Source organism: Scyliorhinus canicula, chromosome 4 (genome assembly GCF_902713615.1).
Source record: "Scyliorhinus canicula chromosome 4, sScyCan1.1, whole genome shotgun sequence".
NCBI lineage: Eukaryota > Metazoa > Chordata > Chondrichthyes > Carcharhiniformes > Scyliorhinidae > Scyliorhinus > Scyliorhinus canicula.
Genome location: NC_052149.1, coordinates 159298050 through 159321132, shown reverse-complemented (window position 1 = coordinate 159321132; position 23083 = coordinate 159298050). Strand labels below are relative to the sequence as shown.

Below are 23083 nucleotides of genomic sequence, written 5' to 3'. Positions count from 1 at the left end.
CAACCATCATCAATGGTTGACGCCATTTTAAATCAACTGTGATTTTCGCCGACGTGACCCGTGGCCACGTCGGCGGGACTTCGGCCCATCCGGGCCGGAGATTTAAGGTCAGTGCAAAAAAAATGAAATCCCGCCGGCGCCAGCTGTTTTCACAGGCTGCCGGCGGGATTTGCACAACGCCGGTTTTTTACCGGCGGGAGAATTCGAAAACCTGCGGGAGCGGAAATAACGCCGCTTCCCGCCAATTCTCCGACCCTGCGTGGGGTCGGAGAATTTCGCCCCTGGTCTGGCCGTTCGTAAAAACGGCGACACAAACTCGCTTTTCATAACCATGGCACCGATTGACACGGCAGTACCACGGCCGTGCCAAGGGTGCCATGGGCCCGTGATCGGTGGGCACCGATCGCGGGCAGTGGGCCCGATGCCCGCGTCTCTTTCTCCTTCCGCCGCCCCGCAGTATCCATTCGCGGGGCGGCTGAGGGGCAACCCGGCCCACGCATGCGCGGGTTTCGCGCAAATACGCAATGACGTCATCCGCGCATGCGCGGGTTGGAGTCTTCCAATCCGCGCATGCGCGGCTGACGTCATATGACGCGTCAGCCGGCGCTAACTCTGGCAAGCGGGCTTAACGATATTCGTTAAGCCCGTCATGCCGGAGCCTACGGCGTCGGGCTGCTGGCCCCGACCGGGGACCAGAATCGGTTCCCGGTCGGGAAGGGGCGCGCTGGCGTCAAACCCGCCCGGGTTTGACGCCAGCTTTACGATTTCTCCCGTTTTGGGAGAATCGCGCCCTCTGTTTCTGCCAGCAGCATACACTCCCCCCCCCCCCCCCCCCCCCGTGGGTTTCCTCGCAGCGTGGGGTAGCTTCAATGGGAAATCCCAATGACAAGCAACAGGAGTAAAGAATCCCACCGCCAGCGAACGGCACCATGCAGAGAAACACGTGGCTGGGGAGAATCCAGCCCTATAAATAGAAACATACACAATTATATCTCCAGTAACAATTGGCGCAGTTTTAGTAATCCTGGCTTTGAATCAGATGATTGCGTGCTCAAGGCTCAATCTATGGATCTGAGTGCATAATCTAGGCTCATATGTCAGTGCAGTGCTAAGTGCTCTCGTACGTGAGATGTCTGCCCTCTCGGATGGATGCAAAGCAGCCCACTGTACTTTTCGGAGGGAGTCCTCCGAGCATCCTGCAGCGCCACATTAGAACAGTGACTATGCTTCAGAAATACTTCACTGGTTATGAATTATGTTAGAATGTCCTTAAAATTCAAAAGGCAATTTGTAAATACAAGGGACAGCAGCTTTTACTGAGTTGTCTTGTCTTATTTCCAAGCATTTTAACAAATCGACCAAAATAGTGCAAACCAGTACAATTTTAAATGCAAATTCACTTCAGCGCAATTGAAATTTGCGGGAGTTGCGTTAGTTTTAAAACCATCATATTAGAAGCCAACCTTGCCACAAAACTGTCCACACTCTTCTGGAGTAAACTAGTCAGCAATTAAGCTGACAGATGGAATTTTTCTACCCCCAAAAACGCAGCCCGTCACCGGGACATGATTTCTGACAGCCATGGTCGCCATGGTCTTCCAGCCCCGCCAGTGTCCATGGCATTTTGTGTGACTTGCCTGTCCCACTGCCGTGGAATCCGCCACAGGGGATCGCCTTCAGCGGGATCAGAAGATCTTGGCGGCGGGACTGACTGGAAAACCCCGCCAAATGTTTTAGGCACAAGGAAACTAATTGGCACATTATTAAAGCTTTTCCATTTTAGAAAGTTAATACTGTACACTATGTAACCAGCAAATGGCTGTGCGTTGTATTTTCAAAGCCCGGTTAATTATTTAAAATTGAGTTACTCACAGGTGGTTGCCTCGACACTGGTGAGAAATGCTAATTTTTTGTGAAAACCGCATTTTCGACCATATTAATAAAACTGCACCAAGTAACCACTCTTAGTAATACTGCAGCCACCTGGGGTGGCCACTGCCCAACACAACATGGAAGATTGCAAGGAATGCAGGTAAAATGGACATGTTGTAAAAAGCAAGCAGCTTGCAGAGCGCTTGTATATTGGGACGGCTGCAGAAACCAGTTTTGACTGCTGCAGAAACCAGACAGCACTATAAAAAGAAACCAGTTAACATACTAATGAGGCGATACCGGGCGATCCTCAGATACAATGGAAACAAGTTAAACAGAGATCGATACATTGAATGGAAGGCCAGACCTTTCGGCGCCAGAGAAGCCCAAAACAATAAGTCCCAAGAACCGCCCCAGTGACCGAGGAACTGCCCCATGATTGGGGGGTTCAAACATATCGATTGGGAAGAGACCCAATCGATTCTAAGCAGGTAAGGGAGTCCGCCCAAAGGGGCGTGGATCCCCTGGGACCTATAAAAGATAGGTCCCACACATGGTTCAGTCTTCTGATCCAGCCCTCCAGCCCTTCTCTCTCTTTGACCAACACTCCTCCATGGACCAGTTTTTGCCAAGAAGACCTTGAACGAGAGAGAGGAGAGGGTTCGAACAGCAGCTGCCAACAAGTAAGTGCCACACAACGATCGCTACCAGAGATAGGCACTCCTGACCCCTTTTTACTCATACCAACCTGAAGTCTGCAGACCAGAGCAGAGCAAGAGGCCTTGTTCCCTGACCCAGCAGTTCCTTCGAGATAAGCATTAGTTTATTTAGCGGTAGGAGTAAGTTTAATCCTTTTAGCGTGTGCATGGGTAGTTATTATAATTGTATTATAATAAACTCAGTTGTTTGGATTTACTAATTGGTGTATGGTTTTATTGCTTTGAACTTCACCTTGAAGCTTGCGGCGGTGTCTTAACGACACCTGGCGACTCCAGAGCTTAGAAAAGAAACAGAGCCAAATTGAGTGTGAAGCACACTCACCCAGAACGACCAACAATACAAAGGAATAATTTCAATGATTTAAAATATTATATTTTACTGCTTTATTACGCTGGTTCATGGAAGGTTTTATGTTTGATGGTTCGCAAGTAAGTTTGAATGAAAACTTGAGAAAAACAAACTTTTCAACGTTGACACAATTTTGAGCAGAATTTGCATCAAGATTGTTGACTGTACTGATGTGTTATCTGTGTTGGTCTAACATCGACGGCAACTGGATGCAGTAAAATGAGAAACAGGCTTCCAACACAGGAGAATGTCCAACATTGTTTTATTGAACCATTTGATTGCTGTACATAATCTGCTGTGGGTTGAAACTCTATTAACCTAACTGATAACCTCCTACTGGCTTGACCAGACTAGCTCTCTATCACATGGTGATGATGTTCATTCGCCTGTGCACTGCGACTATCTCCCTAGCCATGTCCTGTGAGAAAGCGAGAGCCTTAATGCCCTGTGGGCTTTATAGTGGTGGTGTCCTGTCTGGTCATTGGTTGTTCCGTGTCGTGTGTGTTCATTGGTTATTCTGTGTGTCAATCACTGCCTGTCTGCATCTCATGATATACATGAGTGGATATTATGGCATGTACCTTGACCAGAAATTCTTAGCTAAGTTCTCCTTTCTTTGAATTCATTTGATTTGGATTTATCACTAAACTTGAAAGTCTGTCATTCAGGTAAAACATCCTCTCATTCCCATTACTCCTTGGTTTTGTTTGCAATAAAATTCAATGCATTTACACCGACTGAAGTACAAACCACCAGCAAGCAGATTGCCCAATGTCCGACCCATTTTGCGACCTTGAATGGAGTCTTCCTCAAATTTCAAAACCTAAGTTTAATTAATCGAACACCAAAACGTCTGCAAGGATAATCATTTTGTTTGAAGGTAAGGTCAGTCATATTAGAAATAAAGGACATTGTGAGGCACACTTTTATACAATCCTGATATATTCCAAGCTGAATGAGGGTGGAGGTCCCAGAGAGCCCGTACAATTGTCACTATTTGTTTTCCTCGACCACTGGTTAAATATTAAAGGTCTTCCAACTTTCCTATCTGTTCAGCTGAAAAATAGCGGCTTGATAGGATGCTTGATACAGTGGAGGAGGAGCCGAACACCCTCTTCCCCTGGGTGGGTGTGCGGCTCCAGTTCGTTAATATGAACCGGGCCTGGAAGGAGGTGGCCAAAATGATCAGTGCTGCCAGCCGCTCCAAGCTGATCGGCAGGCAGTGTTGGAACCAGATGCATGACCTTCTGAGGGCAGCTCAGGGGAGTAACCACCTCTGAGCCCCTGGCATCACACCTGTTCCTCACTCCTTACATCACACTCCCACTCCCACAGAGGCCAATTAAACCCAACCTTCCTGCATCTCCCTCACATCCCACCCTACACCAAATCCCAACACCTGTATTGTCCTCTTTGGCCAGGTGCCTTGCATACACATGCCACCAGCTGCAAATGCACAGTGTAACTCACCTCCTTGTGTCTAACCATGTCTTTTATGTATCCCCCAGGAAAAAGCACTCTGTAATAGGAAAGAGCAGAAGATCGGAGAGCGCATCACAGACCTCAGGGCTCTCAGCTCCACGGAGTAGAGGATGCTGGAGCTAGCCGGGGAGGTGCAGAAGAAGGTCATCTCAGATGCGGAGGTCGGCATGCGACAACCAAGTGAGCTCTCAAAGCAAAAGGATATCTCCTCAGCAAGTGTGTCACCCCCCTCTCCACACACCACTCCTTCCCAAGATCTCACCATGTGACTTGCCTTTTCTCTTGCAGAATCACTTTCAGGCAATGCTGGCCCGTCAGGGGTCTCTCACCCAAAACCAGATCCCAGCACCACTTTGGGGAAGACACCGACCTTTCATCACTGCTGTTTCCTGCATGCTCCACCATCACAGAGACTATCATCTTGGTGGGGCACTTTAGTGAAGAGGCTCCTGGGTCACCTTCTGGTGCGCACATCACACATGCTGCAGCATATCAGGAAGAGGTAGGGACACCCAAGGGAGAGAACAGTCGGAGGAGGGCTGCCTGATGCCAGGATCGCACTTCTGGAAAGTATGATCCCATCACTGGTGGAGATGCAGATGCAGATCAGGGTCCACAGGAGAGGGTGTCAGCAACTTTCCAGCACAGGCAGGTGCAGCTGGACGAGTCCAAATGTCTTCAGGTGCAGGAGATCCTCATCGAAATTTACAGTGCAGAAGGAGGCCATTTGGCCCATCGGGTCCACACCGACTTTTGAAAGAGCACCCTTCTTAAGCCCAAGCCTCCACCCTATCCCCGTAACATAGTAACCCCACCTAACCTTTGGACACCATCGGGCAATTTAGTGTAGCCAGTTCACCTAAACTGCACATCTTTGGACTGTGGGAGGAAACCGGAGCACCCGGAGGAAACCCATGCAGACATGGAGAGAAAGTGCAAACTCCACACAGTCACCCGAGGCTGGAATTGAACCTGGGTCCCTGGAGCTGTGAGGCAGTAGTGCTACCAACTGTGCCACTGTGCCGACACCCTGGCCTACACTGAACAGGTGACATCTGCAGTGGAAAATCAAGAAGTCAGAGTCATGGGTGACGACATCCAAGGCTTGGGCCATACTGTGCAGTCGTTGGCTGAGGCTCAGGACAGGGGAGCCCAGTCGCAGGCAGCCAAGTACCGGGCCCACATGGACATTGCTGCGGCACTCTAGGGCTTGGCCCATTCACAAAATGTCACGGCATTGAGAATATTGGCTGGGTGCTGATTGACCTGGGCAGTGACAGTGGGACATGACCGAGACAGTGAGGGTCATGATTCACTCTCTGTCTCAGCAGGCCTCCAGGACTGGCAGCGCCAGGTGACGGTGGAGCCTCCGGAACTCACTATGGCCCACCTCCACCCCATGGAGTATCCCGAGGCTTGCAAGCACCCCGAGGGAGGAGGAAGTTAACAGGCCCAATCCGGTGCTTCCTGCAAGGGAGGTGCCTGAGCACTCAGCACTTCTGAATGCCCCCCACCTGACACTGGCATATCTGATGGAAAGAGGGCAGAAGAGGATAGCACCACGCCATCTGTGACACCTGAAGATCGATGGGCCCATCCAGGGGTCAGGGCACAACAATGTATAGTCATGATTAAACACCTTTTCACTAATAGTCCTACCTGCCTCAATCCTTTGTCTAAGGGTGTGAGGGCTGGGCTGGGTGTAGATGTTGTGCTGGGCAGGGGCTGTGGGAGGTTGGTGGCGGGGGCTATGTTGGAGGAAGGGCCATCGCACGGCCCCCAGGACACTTGAACGTTCCACCTGGGGTCACCCTCAGACGTGGCAGGTAATGGGGCCAGAAAAGTGAGACCGCTTTGTAGGACAGCTTACCCAATGAGTGACCCATCACAGCTCACCATTTCCATAACCGACCCCCCCACCCCCAACCCCCCAAAGGAAATCAGGGCCCGTGAGATGGACTAGTCAGTACACATGGAGGGATCATCTGGACGGACAGAGGAATGTGATCCTGAAGGCAGGAGCCAGACTTTATCAAACAATGAGGAGCACCAGAGTTCACCTCACAGCAGGTCGACATCATCCTCTGTCCCGTAGACAAGACCCGTTAAGTCTACCTAACCAGGCCAACACCCTATGGTGATGTTGTCGCACACTCGAAAGGGGGGAGGTGGAGCTAAGGTGATGGGATGGAGGGACAGGGGTGGTGCAGTGAAGGAAGGAGGGACAGGGAAGGTGCAGTGATAGTATGCCATGGCGGGCAAAGATTGCTTTGGCAAGTTGTATAACACACCTAACTGTCGAGTTTGCCAACTGTGCAACCTCTGGATAGTTTGAGAAATAGTCCATGGCTACAGGTAGTCTCGTCCATTGAAATGGAACAGATCCATGCCCACTTTCTGCCACGGAATGGCAATGACGTTCCCCCACCTGCATCGGTTCTTTCGTCTGCCTGCATCGGAATTTCTGACAGGTGTCATATTGGTCGGCCAAACCTGCAATACCCTGGGTGATACCTGGAAAATAGATTGTCTCTCGGACTCTACGTTTGCATTTCTCAACGTCCAGGTGCCTTTCATGAAGTTTCTTGTGCATTAGTGACCGCAACAAATGTGGGATTATGGTTCTGTGTTGCCTCAGGAGAAGACAACTCGCCTCACTGAGGTCCGACCGTCCATTGTAATACCAGGAGCAGGAACCTTTGGGCCAACCCTCTCTAATACATTTGAGCACCTTTTGCAGGACTACATCCTAAGTAGTTTCTGTCTTTATCAGGCGAGATTTTACATCTGAGACTGGAAGTGATGCAGCGTCGAGGTTGACATGAAGCATAATATCACCCTCCACAAGGCTGACCTCATTGATCTCGTGCCTCGAGAGAACATGTCAGCAACTGCGCGGTTCTTGCCTGCCGTATATATGAGGTCAAAGTCGTAGCACTGGAGCTTCATCATAAGGTATTGTATTCTTGGGGACGTTTGGCACAAATTTATTTGTACTATCGAAACGAGTGGCCTGTGGTCAGTCTCCACCTGGAACGTTGGCAGCCCATACACATAATCAGGAAACGTCTTGAGACGTGTGACCGGCCCCCGGCCCTGTTGAAAACTACATCTTTCTTGATTGAATCTCGCAAGTGGGACATTTGGGAGGCCAGGTTAGGGATGAATTTTCCCACAAAGTTTATCATGCCGAGTACACATAAGATGCCTTTTTGTCTGTGGTCCTTGATTTTTTTCACCATCCGGCTGCACATTTTTTGCCAATAACCTATCTCCTAAGAATGTGATGGAATCCACCCCGATTTGGCACTTGGTCGGATTTAGCCTGAGGCCATTTGTTTTCAACCTTTGCAGGACTTGCAGCAGCCTTTCATCATGCTCCTCACGTGTGGACTACCAGAGATTTCTCCGGTGCCTTAAGAGCGGCGTCAATGCAATTTAGCGGGAAACTGGCGCCCGTCACGATTTCGGCATCTAGACCGAAATGCGTTTCCTGATTCCAGCATCAGCCAACGGAGAATCCCATCCCTGGAATTCTGTCCATTAAACTCTCTATATCTAGCTCTTTCTTTGAGATGTTCCTGAAATACTTCTGCAGGATTCTCTGGTTGCTGACGCTGAATTCAAGTTCGGCGATTGGCTGGAGAATCACAGTTCCCGACCAAATGGGCAGCACAGTAGCATTGTGGATAGCACAAATGCTTCACAGCTCCAGGGTCCCAGGTACGATTCCGGCTTGGGTCACTGCCTCACACAGTCCAAAGATGTGCAGGTTAGGTGGATTGGCCATGATAAATTGCCCTTAGTGTCCAAAATTGCCCTTAGTGTTGGGTGGAGTTACTAGGTTATGGGGATAGGGTGGAGGTGTTGACCTTGGGTAGGGTGCTCTTTCCAAGAGCCGGTGCAGACTCGATGGGCCGAATGGCCTCCTTCTGCACTGTAAATTCTATCACAAATCAGGAGCGGCGCCACTTTTGCGATGCGCCGCCCCCACCAAAGCGGCGTACTCTCTGAGTACACTGCGGGTCGTATTGACGGCCTCAGGACATTGCCTGAGGGTCACCCCGATGCTCTGTCCCCGACCGGCTGAGTTCCCGACGGCGTCGTTCGCATGTGGTCTCATTCGTTGGGAACTTGGCGTGGCGGCTGTGGACTCAGTCCAGCGCCGTCACAGTTGGGGGGAGGGCCGATCCGCGGGCAGGGGGGACATTATCAGGGAATGGGGGCACTGTGGGGGGGGGAGGTGGTCTGGGGCGCGCAAGCCGACCAAAGTGGGGGACTATTTCGTGGGCTGAGTCTTTGAGCTGCAACTCCGCTGCAGACCAACGCCGTGCGCAAGCACAGCCACGGACCCGGCAATTCTCCAGGCCATATCGGCAGCTCGGGCCGGTGCTCTACGCTGCCTTCATGCTAGCCCCCAGCCAAATGGAGGATTGGTGGCTGTTTTACGCCATTGTTTCTGCATAAAGCGCCACTGTTCCCACGCTGACGTGGGGTCATAACCTCATAATCGGAGAATCCAGTCCCTTCTCTTTGACCTTGTGCGGGATTCTCCATTTCTGTGACTAAGTGTTGATGCCAATGCAGAATTTATGGACTTTCATGACAGCAAAACTGGCTCCGCACCTAAACCGATTCCGCTACTGTTAAGGGGTTAACACGGGCGCCATGTGGAACACAATTGATTCCAATGAAAACGGTGCGGGATTCGCTGTGTCCGTGTTTGACACTGGGGAAGCTAACAAGCTGCCGCCGCGTATATACATTACAATCGCACACACGCTCATCCCAGCCAAAAAGATGGCACTGGTTGTGCTGGAGTGCACCCATACAGCTGATGGGTTGGCTGGGGTCAGAGGGCACGTAGGACAGTGGCCTGAGGGGACACCTCTACGACCCGTAACCCTAAGTTCACAGTGGGCTGCTAGCAGCGTGTGCAGCTGCATGGCTGCCTTGCCGGCTGTGGCAATGGTGTTCTGTGCCCCTCCATCCCGACTCCACAGCCCGCCTCTGGCCAGCCCACCCCCCCCCCCCCCCCCCCCCCCCCCCCCAATGGCGATGTTGGACACTTTCCGTACCCCTCTCTCTCCCTCAGCAGCCACGATGCCTGTTTCACAATTTGTAAAAGCATAAGTGAACCACGCTGTCGGGGACTTGGCCCATCAGAGGTGGAGCATTGCGGAACCTCTGGAGAATGCTGGGTTGTGCCCGCTACTGATATACAAATGATGTCTACTATACGTGCGTTCCGGTATGCATTGATGCCGCTGTTGAGGTGCCAGAGAATCGCGATTCGCCGTCAAATCATGCCCACTGTGATTTTGGAATCAGCAAACAGAGAATCCCGCCCCTTATGTTCGGTCATCATTCCTAATATTTCCTTATGTGACTTGTGTCAAATTTTGTGTTACCGGTGCTGTGAACTATAAATTTCAATTGTGTTTTTGATTATACCCATTTATTTCAATAGACATGCTTCTTTAAGCTAATGGCATTCATGAAAGTACATAGACTGTTGGTGGTATTCTAAGTTTATCTAGGTTTTGTAGTCTCGAGTTCCATATTCATTTCACTTTTTTAAACTGTTTAATGGTGAAGTGTCGGTATTCTATCTATCTTTGCATTTATTGCTCACTTGTACAGATTTGCATAAGTTTTTGTATTCTAACTAAAATTCGCTTTCATGTTAAGGTTTTCCATCGAAAAACTTTCAAACATGCTTTCCCAGGATGGATGACCGTCAGTTGTGGTTATCTGGCTTTAGTACAAAAAATGATCAATGCTGAATTGGCGATATCTAGCAATTTGTTCTTGAGTTGATTCGGGGTGCCCCTGGGTTTTTATATTTGCTTGTGTCTTGGTGTCAAGCTTAGATTTGATTATCATGTTCCTGGTTGTGATGTCTTCAATCCATTATCTTCCTCTGCCCCAATTTCCAACAGGGCGCAAATGTACAGGTTATTGAATGAAATCACTTTGTCATCTTAATCATTTTTTAGATCGAGCATCATTCTCTCTCAGTCTATATACTCCTTGCGTGAGTAGAGTACAACTACAAAATGTCCATTTTTCCCACTCTTCTGACATTTGGCATTTATGGTTTGTCAGATCTTGCATGCTGTGTGGCATTCATCCAGACCTATTATATCTGCTTGAGCTATTACAATTCCTTTTCCGCGTGCAATAGTGTTTCTTGTTTTCAGCGTGCTCAACTGCATCTCTAGCTGCTCTGGCATGTGGCACGCATGGTGGATCACCGGCTTTGAGCAATGATATTTGCTGTTTCACTGCTTCCTTCTGGCATTACTGTCAACTCAAACATCAGATTCACACCTAATCAAAGTTAGTCACTCGCAGCCTTATTTTGTATTCCCAACACTAGTTTGTCCCTGGTCTTCCTTGTCTACGATTACACATTTTTCTCATCTCTGATGCTCAGTTCTGAATTTTTCTCTGCAGCCTACTTGATCTTTTGCCACCTTTTATGGAGCTGAGCCCTTTAATGAATCACATTTTTTTCTTGATAGTGAAAAGTTTATTGAACTTTTCCATTGCCATGTCATGCTTTTTACTTTTATTCCAGCCACAAACATTCTTTGCTTTATCTCCCATGCAATAAACCAATGCCAGAAATGTGTGCCCCCCTATTGGCAGGCTTATTGCCATTGGGAGTGGGGGGTGGGAAATGGGAGTGTGAAATTGCAGGGAAGGGATTATTTCCGTGTTCTCGGATGCCCTGAACACACAGCTAGTTTACCCTGGGGCAGGACAGGTCTCACACAGAAAGCCATTCCTTGCCACAATTGAGGCCAATCAAGTGGCTAATTATTGGCCTCTTAAGGGCCGCTTCCTGCACAGCCTTGATTTCTAGACTGGCGGAGGACTGAACCTCCATGGACAAAGTAAATAGAGTTAGATCGCAGGCGGGCAGGACATTCCCCCCCTTAGGTTCCAGTGTCCTTTGACGTTCCTCCACCCTGTCTCCTGTACTCTCCCCCGAACCCCAGATCACCCCATTTGTTCTTTGTTATAAATTTATTTTTTCCAATTAAGGGGCAATCTGGCATGGCCAATCCACCTAGCCTGTACATCTTTGGGTTATGGGGGCAAAACCTACCCAAACACAGGGAGAATGTAACAGTGACCCAGAGCCGGATCGAACCTGGGACCTCGGCACCGTGAGGCAGCAGTGCTAACCACTGCGCCACCATGCTGCCCCAGATCACCCCATTTGTACCCACCCATCACAGGCCTCAACCTCCACAGTCTTCACCACTCTCCTCACGCTAGGATCCTTTGAACTTGCCTTGGTCTCTGGTGCCTGGACTTCATCTCAGGCATCCGCCTGCATTTCCTGCTCAGTTGGCTTCAGTTATTGTTGCTGCCAGCTAATCTGCTTTGCTGGCAACTCCTTAAGATTAGACTTCCTCTCGATTGAGGGATGTAAGTCCCGCCTACAGCCACTTAATGCTCATTTGACTGTGAAATGACCACGGGGCACTCAGAAAGATCTCCGTCTACTCTTCGGATGCAGGACAAAATATCCCTGCCATCTTAAAAATTCAGGCCAATATCTGTAGCTACTAAACAGATACAATGCAGCATCATTCTGAGCTTTATTCTGTGTTCAGTCCTTCTCCAGGAGCTGAACTATTACATTTTGCTGAAAAATATTTTACAAATTCTGGAATATTTATTTGCTGAATAGAGTGTTCAATTGTTTTGTGCTTGATGTGGCGAGTGTGTTTGGAATTGACACTGTGTTTAATTGGTTAAACCTGGATGTGAACTCAGAAAAAAGTACATAAAACTCGAGAAAGTGCTGGAAGCCAGAGCAGACGCACAGAGTAGACATTTTAAAGTACTGTAAATAAAACCTTTTACACACCTAAAAACTGGTGCAATCTCTGCATAGATCAAAGATATAAAATATAGAACAGGTTGACTATATAAATGATGGAGAAAAGTTTAAATTTGGAGATCCACCCATCTCGTGGGATCAATGGAAACAGGGGCGAAGGCAGGGATTTTCCATCCATTATCGCCAGTGGGTCCGGTCCCACTGACGTCGAACCCTCGACACAGGCTTCCTGGCGGCGGGCAGTGGATTCAATGGAACATTTAACAATGCACATCTTTGGAGAGGAAAGGGGAGAGAAAGATCCAGATCAGAGAAGGAACAGACCAAGCCCAAGAACCATCAGCAAAGCTTTTGACACGGTCCCACGTGGGCGACGCATAAAGAAGGCGAATGCACATGGGATACAGGGTAACTTGATCAGATAGATTTAAAATTGGCTTTGCTGTAGGAAAAAGAGGGTGATGACAGACAACTGCTTTAGTGACTGGAAGCCAGTGTCCAGTGGCCTACCACAGGGATCTGTGCTGGGTCCTCTCTTGTTTGTCATTGATATAAACAACAAAAATGACTATGTGTGTGTGTGTGTGTGGGGAGGGGGGGGGGGGGGGGGGGGGGAGGGTGCTGTGTGGTAGGGTTGTCAGTTAGTTTTCAGATGACACAAAGATTGGTCGGGTGGCTAACAGTGAGGTTAAGTGTCTTGGGTTACAGGAAGATAGAGACGGGATGGTCAAATGGGCAGAAAAGAGGCAGATGGAACTTAACCCTGAAATGTGTGAGGTGATACACTTTGGAAGGAGCAATTTAACAAGGAAATATTCAATGAACAGCCTGGCACTGGGAGGTTCCAAGGAATGAAGGTGTGGTGAATGTGATTCACATCGGATTATAATCTGTATATACATGTGCCTGTATTGTAAGTGCAGTTGAACTACCTGACCACCAGGGGGAGTAGCTCTGGGAATGCTCAAGAATTGTACTGGGCTTCTCCCTTGGTTCCGCCCAGGACTCCTCCCCCTGGAGCTCCTGTATAAAGATCAGTGCCACATGGTCAGCCGGCCAGTTCTCAGAAAGTTCAATGGCTAACCGGCTGGCTCTGTTGTGAGTATATTAAAACCGCTATTCTAATCCTACAAGCACGTGTCCGTAGAATTGTTGGTTCCAACAGAAGGGAACTTGACATGTGTGCCCGTAGATCTCTGAAGCCAGAAGGGAAGGCTAATAGGTTGTTGAAAAAGGCATCGAAGCATAGATTACAAAACAGGGAGGTCATGTTGGACTTGTGCAGAACTTTGGTGAGGCCACAGCTGGAGTGCTGTGTGCAATCCTGGTCACCACATTATAGGAAGGTTGTGATTGCACTGGAGGGGGTGCAGAGGAGATTCACCAGGATGTTTCCTGGAATAGAACATTTAAGTTATGAAGAGAGGTTGCATAGGCTTGAGTGTGTTCACTGGAGCAGAGAAACTGAGGAGTGAACTGATCGAGGTGTTCAAGATTATGAGGGGCATGGACAGGGTGGATAGGGAGCAGCTGTTCCCTTCAGTTGAAATGTCAGTCACAAGGGGAAGCAAGTTCAAGGTGAGGGACAGAAGGTTTAGGGATGTTTGAGGAAAAACCTTTTTGCCCAGAGGGTGGTGACGGTTTGGAATACACTTCCTGGGAGGCTGGTACTGGCGGGTTGCCTCACATCCTTTAAAAAGTACTTGGTAGGGCAGCACGGTGGCTCAGTGGGTTAGCCCTGCTGCCTCACGGCGCCGAGGTCACAGGTTCGATCCCGGCTCTGGGTCACTGTCCATGTGGAGTTTGCACATTCTCCCCATGTTTGCATGGGTTTTGCCCCCACAACCCAAAGATGTGCAGGCTAGGTGGATTGGCCACGCTAAATTGCCCCTTAATTGGAAAAAGAATGATTGGGTACTCTAAATTAATTTTTTTTTAAAAAGTACTTGGCGCATCACAACATTCAAGAATGTGGGCCAAGTACTTGCAAATTGGATTAGGTAGGGAGGTCAGGTGTTTTACATGTGTCGGTGCAGACTCGATAGGCCGAAGGGCCTCTTCTGTACTCTGTTTTTCTGTGATCAACAGGCAGAGAACCTGGGGTTATCCATGACCTATCTATTTGAGAAGCCAAACCAGGATTCCACCACAGGGATTTGACTGCACCTGAATGTGAGTGAAACAGCAGGATTCTCGGGCCTACCCCGTCCGGCGACCGGAGAATCCCGCCCGAGGTCAATGGACTTTTCCGATCGTGTGGCGGGTGGGGCCGGAAGACTCCAGCTCCAGAAACCTGCTGCTGCAAAGATTAAACCATAGCAAATCCATCATCATTAATCCCGAGGCTGTAATTCTTCATTGACAAAATAGGAATCACATGGACTGCAATGTTTCAAGACACGGAAAAAGTAAGAGGGACAAAGAACTGTTAACCTCAGTCTCTGCTACCTTTTTGTAATCACAACCTTGTCATGTTTGTGTATGCGCATGTGTATGTATGTTTTAATGTCTGACTGCATGTGGTTTAAATACATTCAGGTATTGAACAATAAACATTTATCCTTTTTAAAGCTGAGGGGAAAACCTATCAGTGTGTCTGATCTTGACAGCTGTTAAAATGTTTTTTCCTTTTCAAAAAAATGTCTTCAGTCAGTCAAGAGATGGGAAAAGCGGGAACCATTTTACCATCCCTTCCTCGTCCAAACAATTGGACGGGAGCGTGACCCCGGAGGTGGACTTCCTGGGGAAGGCAAACATACGTTCATGAGGAGTTTCAGTAGCTGTACATAGGAGCGGCACTGATGGAGTGGAGCGCATCGGGGAGGATCTCCTGCCAGCGGGAGACTGGGAGACTCTTCAACCGTCGGGCCAGAAGGACAGCCTTCCAGACATCGCGTTCTCCCTCTCCACCTGTCCGTTTCCCCGGGGGTTATAGCTGGTCGTTCTGCTGGAGGCGATGCCTTTGCTGAGTTTGAACTGACGCAACTCGTCGCTCATAAAGGAGGAGCCCCGATCACTGTGGATATAGGCGGGGAACCCGAACAGGGTGAAAAGGCTGTGCAGGGCCTTGATGACGGTGGCAGAGGTCATGTCAGAGCCGGGGATGGCGAAGGGGACTCGTGAGTACTCATCAACGATGTTGAGGAAGTACATGCTACGGTCAGTGGAGGGGAGGGGCCCTTTGAAGTCCATGCTGAGGCGCTCAAAAGGACGGGAGGCCTTCACCAGGTGTGCTTTGTCTGGCCGATAGAAGTTCGGTTTGCACTCCGTGCTGACCTGGCAGTCCCCGGTCATGGACCTGACCTCCTCGATGGAGTAGGGCAGGTTGCGAGCCTTGATGAGATAGAAAAAAGCGGATGACCCCCAGGTGACAGACGTCGTTGTGGAGGGCCTGGAGTCGGTCTACTTGTGCGCTGACACATGTATCGCGGGAGAGGGCATCTGGTGGCTCATTGAACTTCCCAGGTCGATACAAGATATCGTAATTGTAGGTGGAGAGCTCGATCCTCCACCTCAGAATCTTGTTGTTCTTAATCTTGCCCCGCTGTGCATTATTGAACATGAAGGCAACCGAAAGTTGGTCAGTGAGGAGAGTGAATCGTCTGCCGGCCAGGTAATGCCTCCAATGTCTCACAGCTTCTACGATGGCCTGGGCCTCCTTTTCGACAGAGGATTGTCGAATTTCGGAGACATGGAGGGTATGGGAGAAGTAAGGCATGGGCCTGCCCGCCTGATTATGCGTAGCGGCCAGAGCAAAGTCCAACGCATCGCATTCCACTTGGAACGGGATGGACTCGTCCACAGCGTGCATCACGGCTTTGGCAATGTCTGCTTTGATGCGGTTGAAAGCCAGTCGGGCCTCAGCCGTCAGGAGAAAAGTGGTGGATTTGATCTGTGGGCGGGCCTTGTTCGCATAGTTGGGGACCCACTGGCATAGTAGGAGAAGAACCCCAGGCATCTCTTCAGGGCCTTGGGGCAGTGGGGGAGGCGGAGTTCCAGGAAGGGGCGCATGCGATCGGGGTCGGGCCCTAGGACTCCGTTTTCCACGACGTAGCCAAGGGTGGCCAGGCGGGTTGTGCGAAAGACGCATTTCTCTCTATTATAAGTGAGGTTCAGGAGTTTTGCGGTGTCGAGGAAGCGCCGGAGGTTCTCGTCATGGTCCTGCTGGACACCGCCGCAGATGATGACATTGTCTAGGTACGGGAACGTGGCCCGCAGCCCGTACTGGTCAACCATTCGGTCCATTTTCCTTTGGAAGACAGAGATCCCGTTAGTGACGCCGAAGGGAACCCTGAGGAAGTGATAGAGGCAGCCATCTGCCTCGACGGCAGTGTATTGGCGGTCGTCTGGGCTGATAGGGAGCTGTTGGTGCAGACTTCAAGTCGACTGTAGAGAAGACTCGATACTGCGCAATCTGGTTGACCATGTCAGATATGTGGGGAGGGGGTACGCATCGAGCTGCGTGTACCAGTTGATGGTCTGGCTGTAATCGATGACCATCCGGTGCTTCTCCCCAGTCTTGACGACCACAACTTGGGCTCTCCAGGGGCTGTTGCTAGCCTCAATAATCCCCTCTCGCAGGAGTCGTGGACCTCCAACCTGATTGAGGGCCTGTCCTGGGCACTGTACACTGTAGCTCTGCTTCTGGTAGTGATGGGCTTCCAGTCCAGGGTGAGATCTACGAAGAGCAAGGGTGGGGGGACCTTAAGGGTCGCGAGGCTACAGACGGTGAGGGGGGGGGGGGGGGGGGGGGGGCAGGGGTCCATTGAACTTCAAGGTAAGACTCTGGAGGTGGCACTGGAAATCGGGCCCCAGTAATAGGGCAGTGCAGAGGAGGGGCAGGACGTCGAGCCTAAAGTTGGTGAACTCTACGCCTTGCACAGTGAGGGTCGCGATGCAGTACACCCGGATTTCCACTGCGTGGGATCCGGAAGACAGGGAGATTTTCTAGGTCACGGGTAGGATGGGGAGGGAACAGCGCCTTACCATATCTGGGTGTATGAAGCTGTCTGTGCTCCCCGATTTGAAAAGGCAGGCCGTCTCGAGCCCGTTGATCTGGACGGTCATTGTGGATTTCGCGAGGTGGTGCAGCCGAGACTGGTCGAGTGTGACGGAGGCGAGTGTCGGAAGACAGTCGGCGGACCGGTCGGCGGTCGCGGCGGCCAGCGTACGGTCGGGCAAGCTGGGTTCCCGGGAGGCAAAGAAGGAGTCCCAAGATGGCGGCCCCCAGGAGTCGCACGTGGGGGCAGGGTGCAAGATGGCGTCCAAGATGGCTGCCCCCGTGTGTCGCACGTTGTGGGCGAGGTGCAAGATGGCGTCCAGGATGGCAGCACCCACAGGTTGCACTTGGCGGGTGGCGTGGCAGCTGGGGGTGGCCCCGATACGCAGCAGGCACTGCTGTGCCTAGAAGATTTATGGGGGGGGTTGGGCCTGGCAGGCTTTTGCGAAGCGGCCCTTCTTCCCACAGCTGTTACATGTCGCGTTCTGTGCCGGACAGCGTTGTCGGGGTGATTATTCTGGCCACAGAAGTGGCACTTCGGGCCTCCGGTGTTGGCGGGCCGGTGCGCGGTGCAGGCTTGCGTCGCGCCTGGGTCGGTTGATGGCTGCGCCCACGAGGGTGCCGCGCGGTCGGAGGTGCAGGCCCCCATGTTCTGGGAGGCCACCTCCAGTGAGTTGGAGAGCTGGACTGTCTCTGGGAGGCCGAGTGTTCCCCCCTTCTAATAAACGCTGGCGGATATAGTTCAAGTACATGCCCGCGACATAGACGTCCCTGATCAGCAGCTCCGCGTGCTGGGTAGCCGATATTGCCTGGCAGTCACAGTTTCGACAGAAGATGCGTGAGGCGTGCAGGAAATCCGCGAGTGATTCCCCAGGGCATTGGAGTTTTGTGGCAAGGAGATGCCGAGCATATACCTGGTTGACCTGTCCTTTTAGCAGCGTTATCACCTCCGCATACAAGGGGACGTCCCTGATGAGGTTAAAGACTCTTGGGCTCACCCATGCGTGGAGACCTGCTTCTTCTGAAGGTCCGTGAAATCTTCGTTGAAGGACGCGAGGTACGCTTTGATGCAGCTTAGCCAGTGTTCAAAAGTCTCTGTAGCGTCAGCTGCTTGTGGGTCAAGTTCCAGGCGATCAGGCTTGAGTGAGGAGTTCATGTTGTGTGAAGAGTCCATCTTTCGAAGTTTAGTGTATTAAATTGACACACCATCAATAATGCAGGACGAGAGATAAACATAACTGAGGCTTTAGTACACTAAACAGCAAGCTGGGTCCGGAGGCAGAGACTTACCACTTTTATACAGAAGGCCCGAGGGGAGGAGCCACATGTATGATACAGCACAATCCATACAGTACAATCACGTGGTTTCCCACATCGGGTTTCAATACCATTGTGGTATTAACGTGGTTGATTCTTAAATGCCCCCTGAAATGGCCAAGCAAGCACTTCACGGGTAATTAGGGATGAGCAATAAATGCTGGCTCTGCCAGCCATACCTCCGTTCCATGAATAAAAAAAAAATGATTCAAAAAGGTTTCCGCAGGCTCAGGATGATGGTCATAGCTTGCATAACTAGCTCAGATCTAAAGATTATGGGCTGGATTCTCTGATTTTGAGACAAAGTGCCGACGCCGGCTAGGGAACTGTGGCGTTTTACGACAGAAAAAACGATGCAACAGCTGCACCGATTCAGCTACTTTAAATGGGCTAGTACCATCGCCACGTGGAACACAATGAATACCATGGAAAATGGTGCCAGATTCACCGGGTCTGTGATTGGCGCACATGAGGCTCACACGCCATGGTCACACTTGAACGATCCATCCCCCCCACACACACTGTCCCAGTCAACAAGATGGCTGGAAGGAGAGCAGCGCCACGGTTCAGGGATGCTGAGCTGGACACCTTCCTGGATGCTGTGGAGGAGAGAAGGATGACCCTGTACGCCAGCCCCGGAAGGATGTCGCCATGCGCAGCCGTTCGCGGTGCTATGGCGCAAGTGACAGAGGTGGTCAGCAATGTGGCCAACGTTATCCGGACTGGTATGCAGTGCTGGAAGAAACTCCACGGCCATCGAAAGGTGATCAAGGCGAGTTAGCTGCTCCGTGGCCCCCCTCCCAGTGCTAGAGCCGACGCCCCCCCCAGACAGCAGAGCACTGACAGGGAGAGCAGCCCGAACACCAGCTCCCTGTCCGAGACTCAGGAGACCCCGGGGTTCAGGTTGGAGGAGGACACTGACTTTCCATCACAGCTGTTCCTACACCCTCCACCATCTCAGAAACTATCACCTCGGTTGGGCACATGAGTGAAGAGGCTTCTGGGACACTGTCTGGTGCGCACCACACATCACATCCAGTACAGCAGGTGGAAGTAGGAGCAGCCGAGGGGCCGGACGGTCGGAAGGCAGGCCAGCCTCAGGAACCAGTGGCCTCCCAGATGGGTCCTGGGCTCCTGGAACACCGAGTCCCAGCCACATTGCAGTCAGAGACCCAGGGACCACAAGAGGGGATGACGGCGGACATCCAGGACTTGCACGCGCAGGTGAAGGAGTCCAGCCACGTGCCGGAGCAGGGCGTGGTTCCGGTCATGCGTGACACCCAAGCCAACACCGCACGGGTGGCGTCCGCAGTGGAGGCAATGGGGGCAATGGTGTTGGATATGGGTTAGAGCGTGCAAGGCCTGGGGAATTCTGTGCAGGCGGGGGCTGAGACCCAGGACAGGGCTGCCCACTCACAGGCAACCATGTACCAGAGCCACCTGGACATCGCAGCGACGCTCGTCAGTGTGGCACAGTCACAGTAGTCCATTGCTGAGAGCGTAGGCGGTCTTGCCCAGGCACTGGCTGGCATGGCGCAAACACTGGGTGGGGTGGTCGAGTCCAAGAGAGATGTGGCCCAGTCCCAGAGGGACGTGGCCCAGACCCAGAGGGAACGTATCCCAGTCGGTGGCCCAGTCACTGGCTGAAGTGGCATGGACCCTCAGTGTGGTGGCGCAGTCCCAGACAGAGATGGTTCAGTCCCAGTGCTCTAATACCGCGAAAGTGGGAGACCCTGGTCAAGACCAGAGAGGGCCTCCAGGACTGGCAGCACCAGGTGGCGGGAGGGGGGTGGGGGGGGGGGGGGGGCCTCAGGGAGCAGTTCCGCTTGCACTCCCGTCCCATGGAGTAGCCCAGGGGCAATGGGGCACCCCATGGAGGCGGAGGTACTGGGGCCAATGCTGGTGACTCCTGCAGGGGAGGTGCCTGACAGCGCATCATCTCGGACTCCCACCCTTCTGTTCCTAGTTCATCTGGTGGGCAACGGGCAGAAGAGGGCGGCACCATGCCACCCGAGATGCCTGAGCATCAGCCTTGCCCATCCAGGCCAGGCTGCCCCAGGAGACGTGCACCAATGGGACCCTCGTCGCAGGGCAGGGGTCACAGCAGTCCGTCTCCACTTCTGCTGTACTGTCTGAGGAACTATGTAGCTGTAGTGTTTGGGCCCGTAAGGCCAGAAAGTTAGACACGAGTTAAGTTGGCACGGGTGCAGGGCACAGTTTAATTGACCGTTACCGGGAGCAAGTGTCCTCCCCCATACCACCGCAGTGCCAGGTGTGCCATCACCTAGCATATGTGTCGCACGGTCTCTTTGCTCATCCACAGTCTCTGTTTGTATGCCTGGTCCAGCAGGTCCTCAAACAACATGCGGTTGCGGTACATGAGTGTCCTCATGCTGTGCCCCCTTGGCACATCCTCCTCGGCCTGTTGGGAGGCCGGCCCTCCAGCCTGTGTGGCTGCCACTTGCCCTTCTGCAGCCCATTTCTCTGCTGCAGCCTCACCCTCCGCTCTGAGCGGCCTCCGCTCACACTGCCGCAGGGGCATAGGGTCTGACTACATTTGCCAGCGCCTCTTAGAAGGGGCCACACTCAACCTCGCGGCAACCAAAAAACTAGCGCTCTCGCTAACGGTCGCCTCACGCAACGTTCTGGCCGATGCCCCCGAACGCGCCCCCCCCCCCCCCTTGCATCGTGGACCCTGCCGACGGCCACCCCATCATAGACACCCTTCAGCGACAGCCCCCAGCCAACCCCACGCCTGCGCCACGCGGCAGCCAACCAACAACAGGGGACCCAAATGCTACTTCTGTGGAGAGTCAAAACACCCCCGGCAGTGCTGCCCGGTGTGGAGCACATTGCAAGGCCTGTGGCAAGAAGGGACATTTCGCTACAGTGTGCCAGGCCTGCTCAATTGCCGCTATTGTCCCGGCACCTCCCAAGTGCGGCCAGTGGGCGCCGCCATCTTGCCTGCCTCAGAACCAATGGGTACCGCCATCTTGCCTGCCTCAGGACACCGCTGACGACCAGACGCGTCTTGCCTCGGTCACGATGGACCAGTCCCGACCGCACAACATCGCGACCACTTCGACAATGATGAAGGTCGATGGGCACGAGATCTCCTGCCTGCTGGACTCCGGGAGCACTGAGAGCTTCATCCACCCCGATACGGTAAGGCGCTGCTCCTTCGCGATACATCCCGCTAACCAGAGAATCTCCCTGGCCTCCGGATCCCACTCCGTGGTGATCCTGGGGAACTGCATCGCAGCTCTCACCGTCCAGGGCATGGAGTTCAGCAGCTTCCGCCTCTACGTCCTCCCCAACCTCTGCGCTGCTTACTACTCGGCCTGGACTTCGTGGTGCATGCGGTCGACGAGACACTCCCCTTCCAGGTCGAGAGCAATGCATCAGACGTCGCTCTGGCCGCCACCCTCTAAAAGGCAGGCAGGCCCGTGGCATTCTTTTCCCACACCCTCCATGCCTCCGAAATTCGGCACTCCTCTGTCGAAAAGGAGGCCCAAGCCATCGTTGAAGCTGTGCGGCACTGGAGGCATTACCTGGCCGGCAGGAGATTCACTCTCCTCTCTGACCAATGGTCAGTGCCTTCATGCTTAATAATACACAGCGGGGCAAGATCAAAAACGATAAAATCTTGAGGTGGAGGATTGAGTTCTCCACCTACAACTACGAGATTTTGTATCGCCCCGGTAAGCTCAACGAGCCCCCCGATGCCCTATCCCGAGGTATATGTGCCAGTGCACAAATGAACCCACTCCGGACCCTGCACAACAACCTCTGTCACCCAGGAGTCACACGTTTTTACCACTTCATTGAGGCACGCAATCTGCCCTACTCCATCGAGGAAGTCAGGCCTATCACCAGAGATTGCCAGTTCTGCGCGGAGTGTACATCGCACAGGTGAAGGCCTCTCGCCCCTTTGAACGCCTCAGTATGGACTACAAAGGGCCCCTCCGCTCCACCGACCAAAACACGTACTTCCTCAGTGTGGTCGATGAATATTCCCGATTCCCCTTTGCCATCCCATGCCCGACATTAAAGCCCTCAACACCATCTTCGCTCATTTATGAGCAAAGAGCTGCGCCAGTTCCTGCTCAACAGGGGCATTGCCTCGAGCAGGACGACCAGCTACAACCCCAGGGGAAACGGTTAGGTAGAGTGGGAGAATGGGACGGTCCGGAGGGCCATCCAGCTGGCCCTATGGTCCAGATATCTCCTGGCCTCACGCTGGCAGGAGGTCCTCCCCAACACACGCCACCCCATTTGGTCACTCCTGTGCACCGCGACTAACGAACCCCCCCATGAACGTCTCTTTGCCTTCCCCAGGAAGTCCACTTCCGGAGTTTCACTCCCAACGTGGCTGGCAGCTCCAGGACCCGTTCTCCTCCGTAGACTCCACAAGGCAGACCCATTGGTTGAGAGGGTACAGCTACTCCACGCCAACCCGCAGTACGCTTACGTAGCGTACCCCG

At 52.2% G+C, this 23083-nt stretch overlaps 1 long non-coding RNA gene across 2 annotated transcripts in view; it reads left to right on the top strand.

Annotated features, from left to right (window-relative positions):
- LOC119964170 overlaps positions 1–4933 on the top strand; it is a 34728-nt gene extending 29795 nt beyond the window's left edge. The window contains exons 3-4 of one of the 2 annotated variants that reach the window (XR_005460267.1): positions 4449–4602; positions 4711–4933. This is a non-coding gene — a long non-coding RNA (uncharacterized LOC119964170). Of the gene's footprint in view, positions 1–4448 lie in introns of both variants that reach the window. The other variant, XR_005460266.1, reaches the window with a different exon arrangement.
- The last annotated feature ends 18150 nt before the right edge of the window (positions 4934–23083 follow it).